Below are 13,162 nucleotides of genomic sequence, written 5' to 3'. Positions count from 1 at the left end.
TGTGCTGGAGGTAAATTGCTTTGGCAAAAGTATGTCATATGTACTGGAGTGGTGAGAAATTTAAGTTAGGGAAACCGATTAGGAGGCTGTTGAAACAATTTAGGTGAGCAATGATGAACTAAGGTAGTAGCTTTATAAGTGGGTAGAAGAAGTGAGATGCAAGAGGTGAGATTTCTGACCTGCCAACATCCATCTGTTGACTGTCATCTGCCAGAGGCAGTATGGTATAGTGCATCAAAGTCTGAAAACCCCACCTCTGCCACGTTATTTGACCCAGAGGTAGTCATTTATCCTTTTAGGGCTCTGGGTAACTCTCACAGGGGTGGGCCACATGTGGCCCTCTAGGTCCTCAAGTGCGGCCCTTTGACTGAATCCAAAGTCAATCCCCTAAAGGGATTTGTTCTGTGAAGTTTAGATTCAGTCAAAGAGCTGCACCTGAGGACCTAGAGAGCCACATGTGGCCTCAAGGCCACAGATTTCCCACCTGAGCAGTCTAAGACTATAAATTGCAGAAAAGGTGCTGACCTGCATTGTTAGAGAATGTTTCCCTATCTGGGAATTCTTTCTACCAGTGAAACCATAAATTCAGGAGGCAGGGTCCATCCCTGCTTTGGGGCTTTTTTGGAGGTGCCAACTTAGGCAAGTCATGCAATGAAAGAAGCACTGGATTTGGAGTCAGAGAACCTGGGTTCAAAGTCCAGCTCTGCCACTTACTATCTGTGGGACCTTGGGCTACTCTGGGACTCAGTTTTCTCATCATTTTCAGTCATGCCCAACTCTTTTGGGGGTTTTCTTGGCAAAGATACTGGAGTGGTTTGCCATTTCCTTCCCCAGCTCATTTTATAGATGAGGAAACTGAGAGAAACAGGGGTAAGTGACTTGCCCTATGTCACATAGCTAGTAAGTGTCTATGGCCAGATTTAAATTCAGGTCTTCCTGACTCCAGGCCCAGTGCTCTAGCCGCTATCCACTCTAACCCTCTAGCTAATTGCAGCTTACATTCATGTAAAGTCTTTCCTTGCTTCCAAGTGTTCAGTTTAAGGTTTTTTCTCCTGTAAAAGGAATTCCTCATATCAATGAGCATCTGAAGGAGAAATTTTTAGGGAGAATTTCCTAGTGCCTCTGAAATGACCTCATATTCAGGCTCCCCCTGATTTGACCAGTCCTGCCCAGAGCCAGGATGTGCCTCTAGGAAGTAGTTGCTGCCTGCCACTGGAAGGGGGATGGTCAGATGTGCTGACTTGGCCAGTTTTCTTATTTTACAGGCTGCTTTCTCTGCATTTCATTGAATTCTTCCTCCCAGCAATCTGGCAAGTTTAGCAGTATTACCATTTCATAGTTGAAGAAGCAACAAGGAATGGAGGTTAAGTAATATACTTGAAGCCACACAATGACTTGGAGGCAGATCTGATTTAATTGAGTATTTATAGAGGACCCCAAACATTTGAGGCCCTGAGCAGGGTAAACTGACTGTTTGGTTACCTGTATTCTATGGGGGGAGCAATCAAATTAATTAATAGTGAACAGACCCTCTAATCCTTGTGTTCCTCTGTCCTCAACATAAGCCCCTGATCCACACCAGGTTAAATATTTATTCAAGGCAGTGCCCCTCTCCTCTTTTTGATCCACAGAATATTACAGATGGGCAGGACTTTCTCTTTCACTTCCTTCCCTTTCTCTTCACTGATATTTCTACCACATTCATTGGGGCCTGCAGGGGAGTGGAGAGGATGAGGAACTCAGAATCCAAAGACCCGGACTTAGACACTGCTTTAAGTCTATTCCAGCTCTGTGATCTTAGCCAAATACATCATTTAACATCTCTGAGCCTCAGTTTCCTCATTTGTAAAATGGAGATGATAACAGCGCCTGTGTCACAGGTCTGTTGTAAGAACTGCAATGAAATAGTAATGTGAAATGTTTTGCAAGCCTTAAAGCCCAACATAAATACTATTTGTTATTATTGTTATTGTTATTATTATTATTCTCCCAGGATTATTGTAATAACCTCCAACTATGAGGTCATTACAGTCTCTCCTTGCTCCAATCCATCCTCCACACAGCTGCAAAAATAATCTTCCCAACATAGCTAGAAGTCTAATCATTGTTACTTCCCTATTCAAAAACATTCATTGTTTTAAACTATATGGTTTATAGCGTAGAATGCAAACTCCCTATCCTGATGTGAAAGCAATTTCTTTGCATCTCTACAATCTGGCTCTAACCTACCTTCCCCACATGTGGTCTAGACCTTTCCTATGTCCTTCTACCATTCTACCTCATGTATAGTTGTATGCATGTCTTACCATGGCAGATTTGGAAGAGACTTTAGCAGTCAGATGGTTCAAACTACTGAGAATCCCTCCTACCTACATTGTCCCTGGGAGGCAGGGTGATTTTCCAACTTCTATACTTAGACACTTTTAATAACAAGGAGCTTATTACTTTTCAAGGCAGTCCATTCCATTTTTGATAGCCCTAAGGGTTATTATTAATAATAGCAACAATAATAATAGCTTGCATTTATATAATGCTTTAAAGTTTGCAAAGTGCTTTAAAATATTATTTGATCCTTAAAACAGTGCTGGGGGGTAGGCTCTATTTTTATTTCCTTTTCAGAGGTCAAGAATCTCTGAAGCAGACAGAGATTAAATGACTTGTCCAGGGACACATAGCTAGTAAGTTTCTGAAGCCAGATTTGAACTCAGGTGTTCCTGACTCCAGGAAGAAGTTCTTCCTTCCACTGAACCAAAATGTGCCTCCTTAGATCTATCACTCATTGATCTTAAGTATGCCTTCTTAAGTAAGCAACACAAAATAACTAATCTCTTCCATATGATAGCTTTTCAGATATTTGAAGGCAGCTGTTGTGTTCTTCATAAATCTCTTCTTTTCTAATATTAAGCATCCCCAATTTTTCTAATATGATGTAATTTCTAAGCCCCTTATTGCTCTAACTACCCCACTTTGGACATGTCACAGGATGCCACCCTAAAATGTAAGGTCAAGAAACAAAAGGAGTCCAGAACAGGCAAGTCTGAGCAGGGCAGAATAGTACTTACTCTAGTAAGGCTACCACCTCCCTTTTTCTGGACACAGCCGGGTAATCTGAGATGATCATAATTTTGGGGAATGTCGTATTGACAGATGGTGTGTTGGGCAAGTAGCCAACACACAATAAACACTGGTTGGTTGGTGGATTAATTTCCTGAAATTAGTTTTCATTTTTTAAAAAATTACATTGGAATAGGATGAAGCCAGGATAGATGTGAGACTCAAGTCAGGGCCTTGGTTAAATATGCAGCTGTCCATTCCTGTTTACTTAACGATTATAGCTATTGCCCAATGCCCAAGACATACTCTCTAGAGCTAAAGAAATAACTCACTCAGCAATTTAGCATGGTCTTGGAGTTTGAATAAGAGTTTGTCCCCTATGAGTATGCAAATACTTTTTACCTTCTTGAATAAAGATTTCCTTGAAAAAGGGATATTCAGTCATTGTCCTTTGAGTCCTACAGTTGGTAGTTTTTCAGGGATAATGAGGCAGTGGCAATGACCAGCTGCCCAAGGCCTTCCCTTCAGGTTATAGCATGACACTGGTGTTTCAAGTTTTGCTTGAAGGTCCATGACAAAAGATATAAAAGACCAAGGTTCAAGCCCAGCGCCAACATGTATGAGCCAGGTGACCTTTAGCAAGTGACTTTGCCTCTCTCATTTTTTCTCATTCATAAGATGGAGAGGTTGGACCTCCAATGTCTCTTTCAGTTCTTAAGCCCTATTGTAGGGGTCTTAACCTGGGATCTATATACACACATATATAAAACTGTATTTCAATATAACTGGATTCCTCCATTTCTTTTGTTGGATGTCCTGCTCACTAAGGGTGGGTTGTCCCCGGGGCTCTGTCCTGGGCCTTCTTCTCTTCTTTTGTCCTGTTTCACTTGGTGAGCTCAATAGCTCCTATGATTTCAAATATCAATTCTGTGCTTATGATTCTCATATCTACTTATCCAGTTGTAACCTCTCTCCTAAGCTCCAGACTAGCATCTCCAACTGTCTATGAGACATCTCAAACTGGATTTCCTATGGGCATCTTAAACTCACCACGTCCAAAACTGAACTCATTATCTTCCCCCAACACTCCCCTCTTCCAAACTCCCTTTTACTACCGAGGGTCCCAATCATGTAGGTTTGCAACCTAGATGACATTCTTGATTCCTCACTCTCTCACTCCCCATATCCAATCTTTTGTAGAGTCCTGTCTTTTCTACCTTTCCGACATCTCTCCTATATGCCTTCTCTCCTCTGACACTGCCACCACCCTGGTTCAATCCCTCATCACCTCACATCTAGGGTATTGAAATAGTCTGCTAGTTTGTCTTCCTGCCTCAAGTTTCTCCCTGTCCTCCATTCACCTGTGAAATTGATCTTCCTAAAGAACAGATCTGATTACAATGCCCCCATCCCTCATTTAATAAGTTCTAGTGGCTTCTTCTAAGATCAAATATAAAATTCTCTGTTTGGCATTTAAAGCTCTTCACAAACTGAACTCCTCCTACCTTTCCAAGGCTTCTTATAACTTCCTCCCCGTCACATACTCTGTGATCCAGTGACACTGGCCTCCTTACTGTTTCTGACACAAGACACTCCCTTTCTCAGCCCCAGGTCAGTTTTTTTTTTTTGACTGTTCTCCATGCCTAGAACCCTCTTCCTCCTCATCTCTGCCTGCTCTTCTTTCAAGTTCCAACTACTACAAGTTCCACCTAAAATCAAATCTCCTAAGAGAAGCTTTTATTTGTCTCCCTTGATTCTAGTGCTTTCCCTTTATTGATTACTTTCAATTTAGCATATAAATAATATATGTATATATAATATATGTAAATATCTCTTATTTGTACTTAGTTATTGTCATGTGGGTCTTTATTAGATTGTGAACCACTTAAGAGCAGGGACCATTGTTTACCTTTCTTTGTATTCTTCATGCATAGCACATAGGTACCTAATAAATGCTTATTGACTACATATATTATTTCTTGCACTTAAAAACATTATTGTGGAAAGGAGTCTGTAGGCTTCACTATAATGCCATGGGGTCCATGGAACAAAAAAAGTTTAAGAACCTTTGCTCTATTGAGTGATTCCCCATATATGAAAATGTTCACAAAGGATTATTTTGGTAGTATCTCCTTTCTGGAATCAAAAAGATAAAATAGTGTTTTTGTTCAGAATTTGACACATAGTAGGTCCTCTGTATGCATTTGTTGAATTATATTGAATGACTCTCAGAAGTTTAACAGCTGAAGTTGGATTTTTCTCTGGGGATTAATATAAGAGAAAGAATGTGCCAGATATGGCTTCTCTGCAAGCTTCCTAGTGTTATAAAAAGAAAAAGCAGCAAGGATAACTTCCAGGAAAACAATAAAGCTCAAGAGAAAATCCATAGTAATAGCAAATGTAGCTGGAGCCCAGGTATCCATGGTCCTGAATATTTAGAGAGCCTAGTGACATCATTTCAACTAGAAGTGAATATGGTACCTTTTCCTTTTTACAGCCCAGTACCTTAAAGGGATTTTTAGTCATTGATTATACCTCCCATTCCACTTTTGAAGGGAGCTATATCATTGGACACACCCTTTGGTTTCCAGAACAAATTCTAGTTGTCTTTTTTTCTCCAAGAAGTAGACCATGTGTGGATCTCCTCTGGTTTTTAATAATTACATCATATTTTAACAAGCAAAGTGAGCAAGGCTCACAGAATTATGATGAAATGTTTCAGGCTGTGAGATTGATGATGATGATGATGATGATGATGATGATGATAAATAACTTGAATTCCTATAATAAGTTAAAATTTGTGAAGCACTTTATATCCATTATTTTATTTGTCTTACAATACTAGAATGTGACCTTGAGGACAGTGACTGGGTTTTTACCTTCAATCCTAGTGCCTAGCACAGTACCTGACACAGAGTAAGCCCGTAATTGATGCTTACTGAGTGTCTCATAGCCAACCTGTGAGGTAGTTACTACAGGATGAGGAAATCTGATGAGGAAATCACTTACTTACTGAGAAGGTTATGTAACACAGCTATGAAGTGTGAGAGGCAGGATGGGAATATGGGTTTCCTTACTCTTGGTCTAATCTCCTACAACACTGTGCTGCCTCTTAATAATACTACAGTAACTCTAAATCTAAACATTCTTCCTCCTTCTAGTGTCTGACCTCATGAAATTCATCGATCTGCTCAAATATAACTTCCTGACACCATATGACAGGGTACAGGCTAGCTCCAATGCCTTATACTTTTAGAAAGTCCATCCTTCATCCTGTATGAACACTGGCTTCAGGCCAGCTCCATTGTTTCTGTGAACCATGGCTAAAGCACTTCATTTTCCCTCATCAATTCCACCCAAATAATGGCAGTACTAGTGTATGCTGGAATCAGTTTCTTATCCTGTCCTAGAGCTCTTTAAGGGGAATCAAATGCGCCTTGTTTTCACTCCTGTTATTCTGTTTGGCAGTCGCAAAAACTACATTTGCCAGAAATGATTCAATGCCATGCATCTCATCTATCAATAAATAATACATTCAAATGAATTCAACAAATGTTTATTAATCTCTAGCTAAGTGCAAGGCACTATGTAGTTAGGCAAACTATACCTCAAATACTACTGGAAAAATGGAGTGGGAATTTGATTTCTTTCTGAATTTTTCTCTACCTAACTCTGTGATCCTTGACAAAAAAACTCGGTTCTCTGGGGCTAAATCTTCTTGCTATTAACTACTTGGGAACTTGATGCTTTTCAGCCACTTCCTTCTCAGATGCATTATGGTGATTAATGAGGCAAAGATAGGATTTGATTTGCCTGCATCTCCACCCTAAACCAATCCCCTTTGATACTGATACTTTTTTAATTCTTTAGACAAGGAATTGTGGTATTAGCAAAAGTTGTTGAATCCAATGAGGATACTGAGGACTGGAAGCCATCAAAATTAGAAAGCATAGTATGGTGGGATGAAAAAAACAGTGGGACTGGTGATGAATAGACCTGGGTATGAGTACTGGCTCTGCCTTGGACAAGTCATTTTGACTTCTACGGGCCTCAGTTTCACCATATGTAAAATGAAGGGGTTAGAGTAGATGGTCTCTAAGGTAATTTGAAGCTCTAAAATTTTATGAATTACTGTTCATTGGTCCTAGTTCATTACCTCTTCCCAAACCAAATATGTATTTGTATTTTCCACATTGGCAGTGAAACTCATGCTCAGTTGACCTCAACAAGCAGCTTTACCCACTTAACCTCTGCTTGCTTCAGTTTCCTCATTTGTAAAAAGGGGATAATAATAGTGCCTACTTCTCAGAAATGTTGTGAGGTTCACATGAGATAATAATTGTAAAGCACTTAGCACAGTGCCTAGAGCATAGTTAGTACTACATAAAGGTTAGCTGTTATTATTTTTTTAACTGTAACAAATGTTTTCATTTCACTTTTATTTGCTTTCTAATGTCATATTTACTCCCATGCCATAAGCTTTTGTTTCTTCTGGGATATCTTTTTCTTTTGAGCAACCTCCTCTTCTGGTTTAGGAACAATTTGTTCCTTTTCAGTAAGTATCATCTCAATATGGCAAAGTGTATGGGTTGATTTGACCATGAGCCCTGTAAGTACACCATCGCATTTTGGGAGCCTTGTTAACCTGGATATGCTCAATGACAAGAGAATTCACATCTAAACCCTTCAGTTCTGCATTACTCTCTGCATTTTTAAGCATATGCAGCAGGAATTCAGCACTCTTTTGGGGCCAACGACCCTGTGTCCAACCCCACTGCTTAGCCTGAGCATACCTGCCAACTCCACCATTATAATCGCCTAAAAGGAACACATTGTTTCTTCAATGTGATGTCTTTCAAATACTTGGTAGCTTTTTGGATATGCATGCCCTTGTTAGCTTGGGCTGTTTCATGGGTATTCTTGAAGTGGACCCAGAGATTTGACTTGCATGATTTTGTGGGGTTCTCTGGATCAAGAGAGTACCTCATTATTTTAAATGATTACCTAGGACGGGTCAAGGGACAGCTGTTATTATTAATGCTGTTGCTGTTGTTATTTCAAATGCTTCCCAGGCCATGATTATGGGGGTTTACAACTTCCAGGTAGACCTGAGAAAGGAGACATTTCCTGAATGGTTCCTATTCCTTCCCTTTCCTTTCAATGCCCCTCTAAATGAGAAGATATTTAGGTAAATATGAAGAAACAGGACAGGACCCTTGTTTTATTGTTCTTTTGTCATCTTTTAATTTGAGTTTCCAGGAAAATTGGACTCCCAGAATCTGCTATGAAAAATCATGCATGAATATGTCAGAGATCTGTGATTATAGTACATGTAGAATTCTGAGTGTGGGAATACTCTTCTGTGACCCTGGGCTTCTGACTGGTGAGGACTAAGCATACTCAGTGCCAGGCCCACCAGGCCACTTCCCATTCAGCTCTATGCTGTGAGCTCCCATAGATACCCTCCTTTCCTACACATGTTTTAGCATACTGACTCTTAGAATAGTAATCAAATTGGCATTATTATTCCTGGAAAGGATACATCAGATCAGTTGTTCTGTGATGCCTCTGCTATTCCTGGAAAGGGCATATCCAAAACACTCCTTCCTGGTCACAGCTTCTGCTGTATTTGCTGCCTTTCCCATTAGAATGTAAGTTACTTGAGAACAGGGACTATCTTACTGATATTCATATTCCCAATGCTTAGCATAGTGTCTGGCATATAGTGAGCATTCAGCAAATGCTTTTCATTCATTCACTGAGACAGATTGAAAACCATTTACGATTTAGTATTTAAATTATAGGGAGTTGCTTGAGGCATGGAGAAATTAAATGACTTGCCTAGGATTACCCAGTTAGTAAGGGTCCCTGACTCTATCTAAATATGCCTTGTTAGTTCTATGTGAAATCATAGATTCTTTAATCTCTTAAAAATTGAATTGAAATTCACCTAATTTATTGCAATGCTTTTAGACAGAAACACACCTAAACCATCTCAGAACAGTAAGGATAAAAATATTAAACTTAATTCATTTTAACAAATATTTCCTGAGTGCCTTTAATATGAAGAGTGTTCATGCAATAAAAGTTAGAACCAAGGTAGACTGCTTTGGCAGGTAAGTTAGAATGTTACTCTTGAAGTAAACTCTCCCGAATGTTTTCTTTTTATTCCAAAGCCTATCACGTGAGGTGCTCTCTTATATCCACTGGTGCTAGTTGCCGTCAGGGGAATTCGGGGCCTTTCATGAAGGCATAGGAGAGGCCTTTGGTAAATGTGAAATTAATTAGGGGAAAGGAAGAGGGCATATACTCAGGAACCCAACAAGAATGACGGTCCAGTTACTTTGTAGAAGCTGGAGTAGGGACCTGAGGTCAGTTTTCAACAAGTGAACCCTGAGCTCAGCTCTCATTCCAAGTTCATGAGTTATTTGAGCTTTTGGAGGCTTGTGGAGGGGGCAGAGGAGTGGTGCCAGGGCATACGGATCAGGACAGTTCCTACATTATTATAAGAAGAAAAGGAACTGGGGAGAGAGAAAGAAAACTGCAGGACACACCTACTGATGTATTTGATCTCCACTTGTATGTCATGATGGGCCAGTGAGGCTTAAGCTACATTCAGTTGCAAACAAGGCTGTGGAAGCAGAAGGCTGGGGTGTATAACACCATCACAAGCTCAGAGATTCCTCAAGATGGCCCCAGCTCTGTGTGCCAAGCATTGTTACAGATTGAGAAACTGAGATTCCAAAACCTAACAGCTGTCCCAGATTCTCAAAGTGAATTTGTCACACAAGTGAGCTAAGAACCGTGCCTTAGCCTGTCCATTCTGCATGCGTGACTGTGCTCAGAGTGAGTGTCATGGTCTCTTCTCTGAAATTTTTATTGTGTGTGTAGTTATGCCTCTATGAAACATATTACCTACACTGTAGAATTAATTCCACAGAATTTAACAACATCTCAATAGATCAATCAGTAAACATTTATTAAGTGCTTACTATGTGCCAGCCACTGTGCTAAGCACTGGGGATACAAAAGGAAGCAAAAAATATTACCTCAGCTTGACACAAGAGATACAAAACCTTGCCCAAGGAACAAACTCTCTGAAAATTAGAATGAACCAAATAGAAGTTAATTACTCCAGTAGACAACAAGAAATGTTTTAAAAGTCAAAAGAAAAAATATAATGGAATACTATTGTGCTATAAGAAATGGTAAGCAGGCAGACTTCAGAAAAACCTGGAAAGACTTGAATGGACTGATGCTTAGTGAAGGGAGCAGAACCAGGAGAACATTGTACAAAGTAACAGCCACGTTGTGCGATGACTAACTTTGGTAGACTTAACTCTTCTCAGCAATGCAAGGGATTAAGACATCTCCAAAAGTGTCGTGATGGAAAATGCTTAACCACATCCAGAGAAAGAACTATGGAATTTGAATGCATATTGAAGTATAATATTTGCTCTTTTTTTCTTCTGTTTTCTTTTGTTTCTTCTTTCTTGTGGTGTCTCCTATTGGTTCTAATTCTTCCTTCAACATGACTAATGTGAGAATATGTTTAACAGGAATGTATATGTAGAGCCTATATAAGGTTGCATGCTGTCTTGAGGAGGGAGATAGGTAGAAAGGGGGAGAAAATTTAAAACTCAAAAGTCTATGGAATTGATTGTTGAAAACTAAAAATAAAGTAATTAATTAAAAAAAAAAAGAAGCAAAAGACAATCCCTGTCCTCAAAGAACTAGCCAACTGGGTACTTATGTTTCCTACCTATATAATAAGAAGGTTATACTAGACGTCCTCTACAGGAACTTTCCAATATTTGTTTACTTACCTCAGATTTAAGGTTCGCAAAAAACTTTTCTGCAACAACACTCTGAGATAAGTTGCATGACTATTCTCCCTTTTCATAGAAAAAAAAAAAAACTGAGGCTAACAGGAGAAGTTACTTGCCCATGGTATTCACAAAATCACCTAACTTCAGAATTGGCAAGAACCTCGGGACCATTTATTCCAACCCATACCCTCAAAAGAATCTTTTTTACAACATGCCAAGCAGGCATCCATCCAACCTTTCCTCTGAGACTTCCAATGAGGGGGAACCCATTTTCTCTGGAGGCAGGATGTTATACTTTTATATAGAGACTATGTTTGCCTGATTCCAAATCTATACACTTGTCTTTACTTCAAACCCTTTCTTTGGTCCAAAAGTAAGGAAAGATCAATCAGGAATTTTCTTACCAAGTGCAAAGACTCTTTCAAACCTCATCATATGACAATTTAACTTCTGGGAAAGATATCTAGGGTGATGGATGGAAAAAGGAAGGGAATCTATGTTTTTAAAATTCTTGCTAGAGTCCTATTCCCGGTCATATATTTGTTTCGAGTCTCAGAGCATATTTCCCTAGTCAGTTAACGAGAGTTTATTAAGCACTTACTATGTGCCAGGCACTGAGGGTCCACAGATAGGCAGGTGAGCAGGTAGAGCCACAGCACAAGACCTGGGGAGTTTCCGTGTCCTGGATACAGATGTGCCTGTACTTTTAAAGCCACTTCTGTCCATTAAGCAGCTGATGTGTCTCCTTCACAACTTAGGAAATCAGGACAGCTTCTGGGCTCAGTTCTGCCTTCCCTGCTTTTACAGCTTATGGTTTGAGGCATGGCCTGGGACTGGCCAGGCATCCATGTATTATTAAGAGGATGTTATTTTTACTTCTTCCCTTGACTTTTGGTTTCTTTCTGTCTTGCTGGTTCTATCAGGGACATTGCAGAAATTTCCCTATAGGCCAGAAGGCTGCTTGAGGCACAATGGACTTTAGTGTGAACATGTTTTTCCTAGGGGCTCACACCTTATTAGAGAGAGAGTCTTCATGTTTTAACACTTAGGATCCTACATATCTCAACAAGAGCCATTTGTATGTTATAACCTTTTATCTGCCCACCTCCTCTCCCTAACTCACTTTAGTGTGCACAGTGCTCATGTACACTTTTCCAGAGTAAAAATCAGTTCTCCCTCTCTCTGTCTCTCTCTCTCTTTCCCTATGTGTGTGTTTGTCTGTCCCTGTCTCTCCATCCCTTTTTCCCTCCCTTCCCCTCCCTCTTTTCCCTGTCCCCTTCTCCTCCTCTTTCTTTCTTCCTCTTCCTCCTTCTCTCTTTATATCTCTGTCTGACTTTGTCTCTCTCTACATTCCTGATCCCAGCTGTCTGACATCTTGGATCGCTAAGAATGATCTGAGAATTGGCTCTGATCTCGGTTACTTAACCTCCATAAGACCTCAATAATCAGCTTCCTCTGAACAAGTGGGAGATTCCCCCAAAAGATGTCATTTCCCTAGCTCTACCTAGTAAGTAGCTAGCCCCCAGTGGAGACTTTCCACTTTGTAGATTTCTGCTACATTGGGCTGTTCTCCACCCACTACATTCCTTCCATTGTAGCCTCAGCAATCTGGTCTCCTCTTAACTCCGTGGACTGGCCCTTCTGGATGATGACACCCTTCTCTCCAAAGCCTTGAGAAGGAGCTAACCTTTCAAACTTCTAGACTTGATTTAGAATGGTAGGAGTAGGAGTCTGGAAACTAAAACAAGCTCCATCCAAGAGACCAACCAAGAAACTTAGTCTTGTTAAAAGGCACAGCCAATATTTAATCGTAATCCCATCAGGGTGGTATGAACAAGATTACCTCTCCTTCTCCACAAAGTGTTCGTGATCTCCACAGAGAATTAGAATTGTTGCTCATAGAAAGCAGTCTAACCACTTGTGTCCCTGGGAAATGTAATTTTTCATGTTGCTTTCACCCTCTTTCAAATAGTTTTGATCCCCCTCCAGACATTACCTGGTGAGCCTAACATCACTTCTGAGAGGCTATATGGCAAGAACTTTTATTCTCATTTTACAAGTGGAGGAACTGAAGCCTGGGAGAGTTAAATGATGCAAATTCCTTCTCAACTTACCAAATGACATGGTCACAAAAGAGATGTTGTTTCTTCCCCCACCCCCCACCCTGGAGTCAGCTCACAGCTCCCTTGAAATGCCCCTGCCTCTGAATCCATAGGAAGCCTTCAGGGATTCCTGACTTTGTCATGTCCCCTGCATTACTTGATTTGGTGTTCTCTGGT

The 13,162-nt window shown here is 40.3% G+C and overlaps 1 protein-coding gene and 1 pseudogene across 2 annotated transcripts in view; one reads left to right on the top strand and one right to left on the bottom strand.

The window, feature by feature from the left end:
• The window catches only part of SLC24A3 (solute carrier family 24 member 3), a 750,777-nt gene that overhangs the window by 312,314 nt on the left and 425,301 nt on the right, over positions 1-13,162 (top strand). The gene's annotated exons all lie outside the window — the stretch shown is intronic.
• Positions 7,516-7,955, bottom strand: LOC114026699 (annotated as a pseudogene).

The sequence above is a fragment of the Vombatus ursinus genome, unplaced genomic scaffold (genome assembly GCF_900497805.2).
Source record: "Vombatus ursinus unplaced genomic scaffold, bare-nosed wombat genome assembly UNPS02014841.1, whole genome shotgun sequence".
NCBI classification, from domain to species: Eukaryota; Metazoa; Chordata; class Mammalia; order Diprotodontia; family Vombatidae; genus Vombatus; species Vombatus ursinus.
Note: the sequence above shows the minus strand (reverse complement) of the source record. Positions and strands in the feature narration are given on the sequence as shown.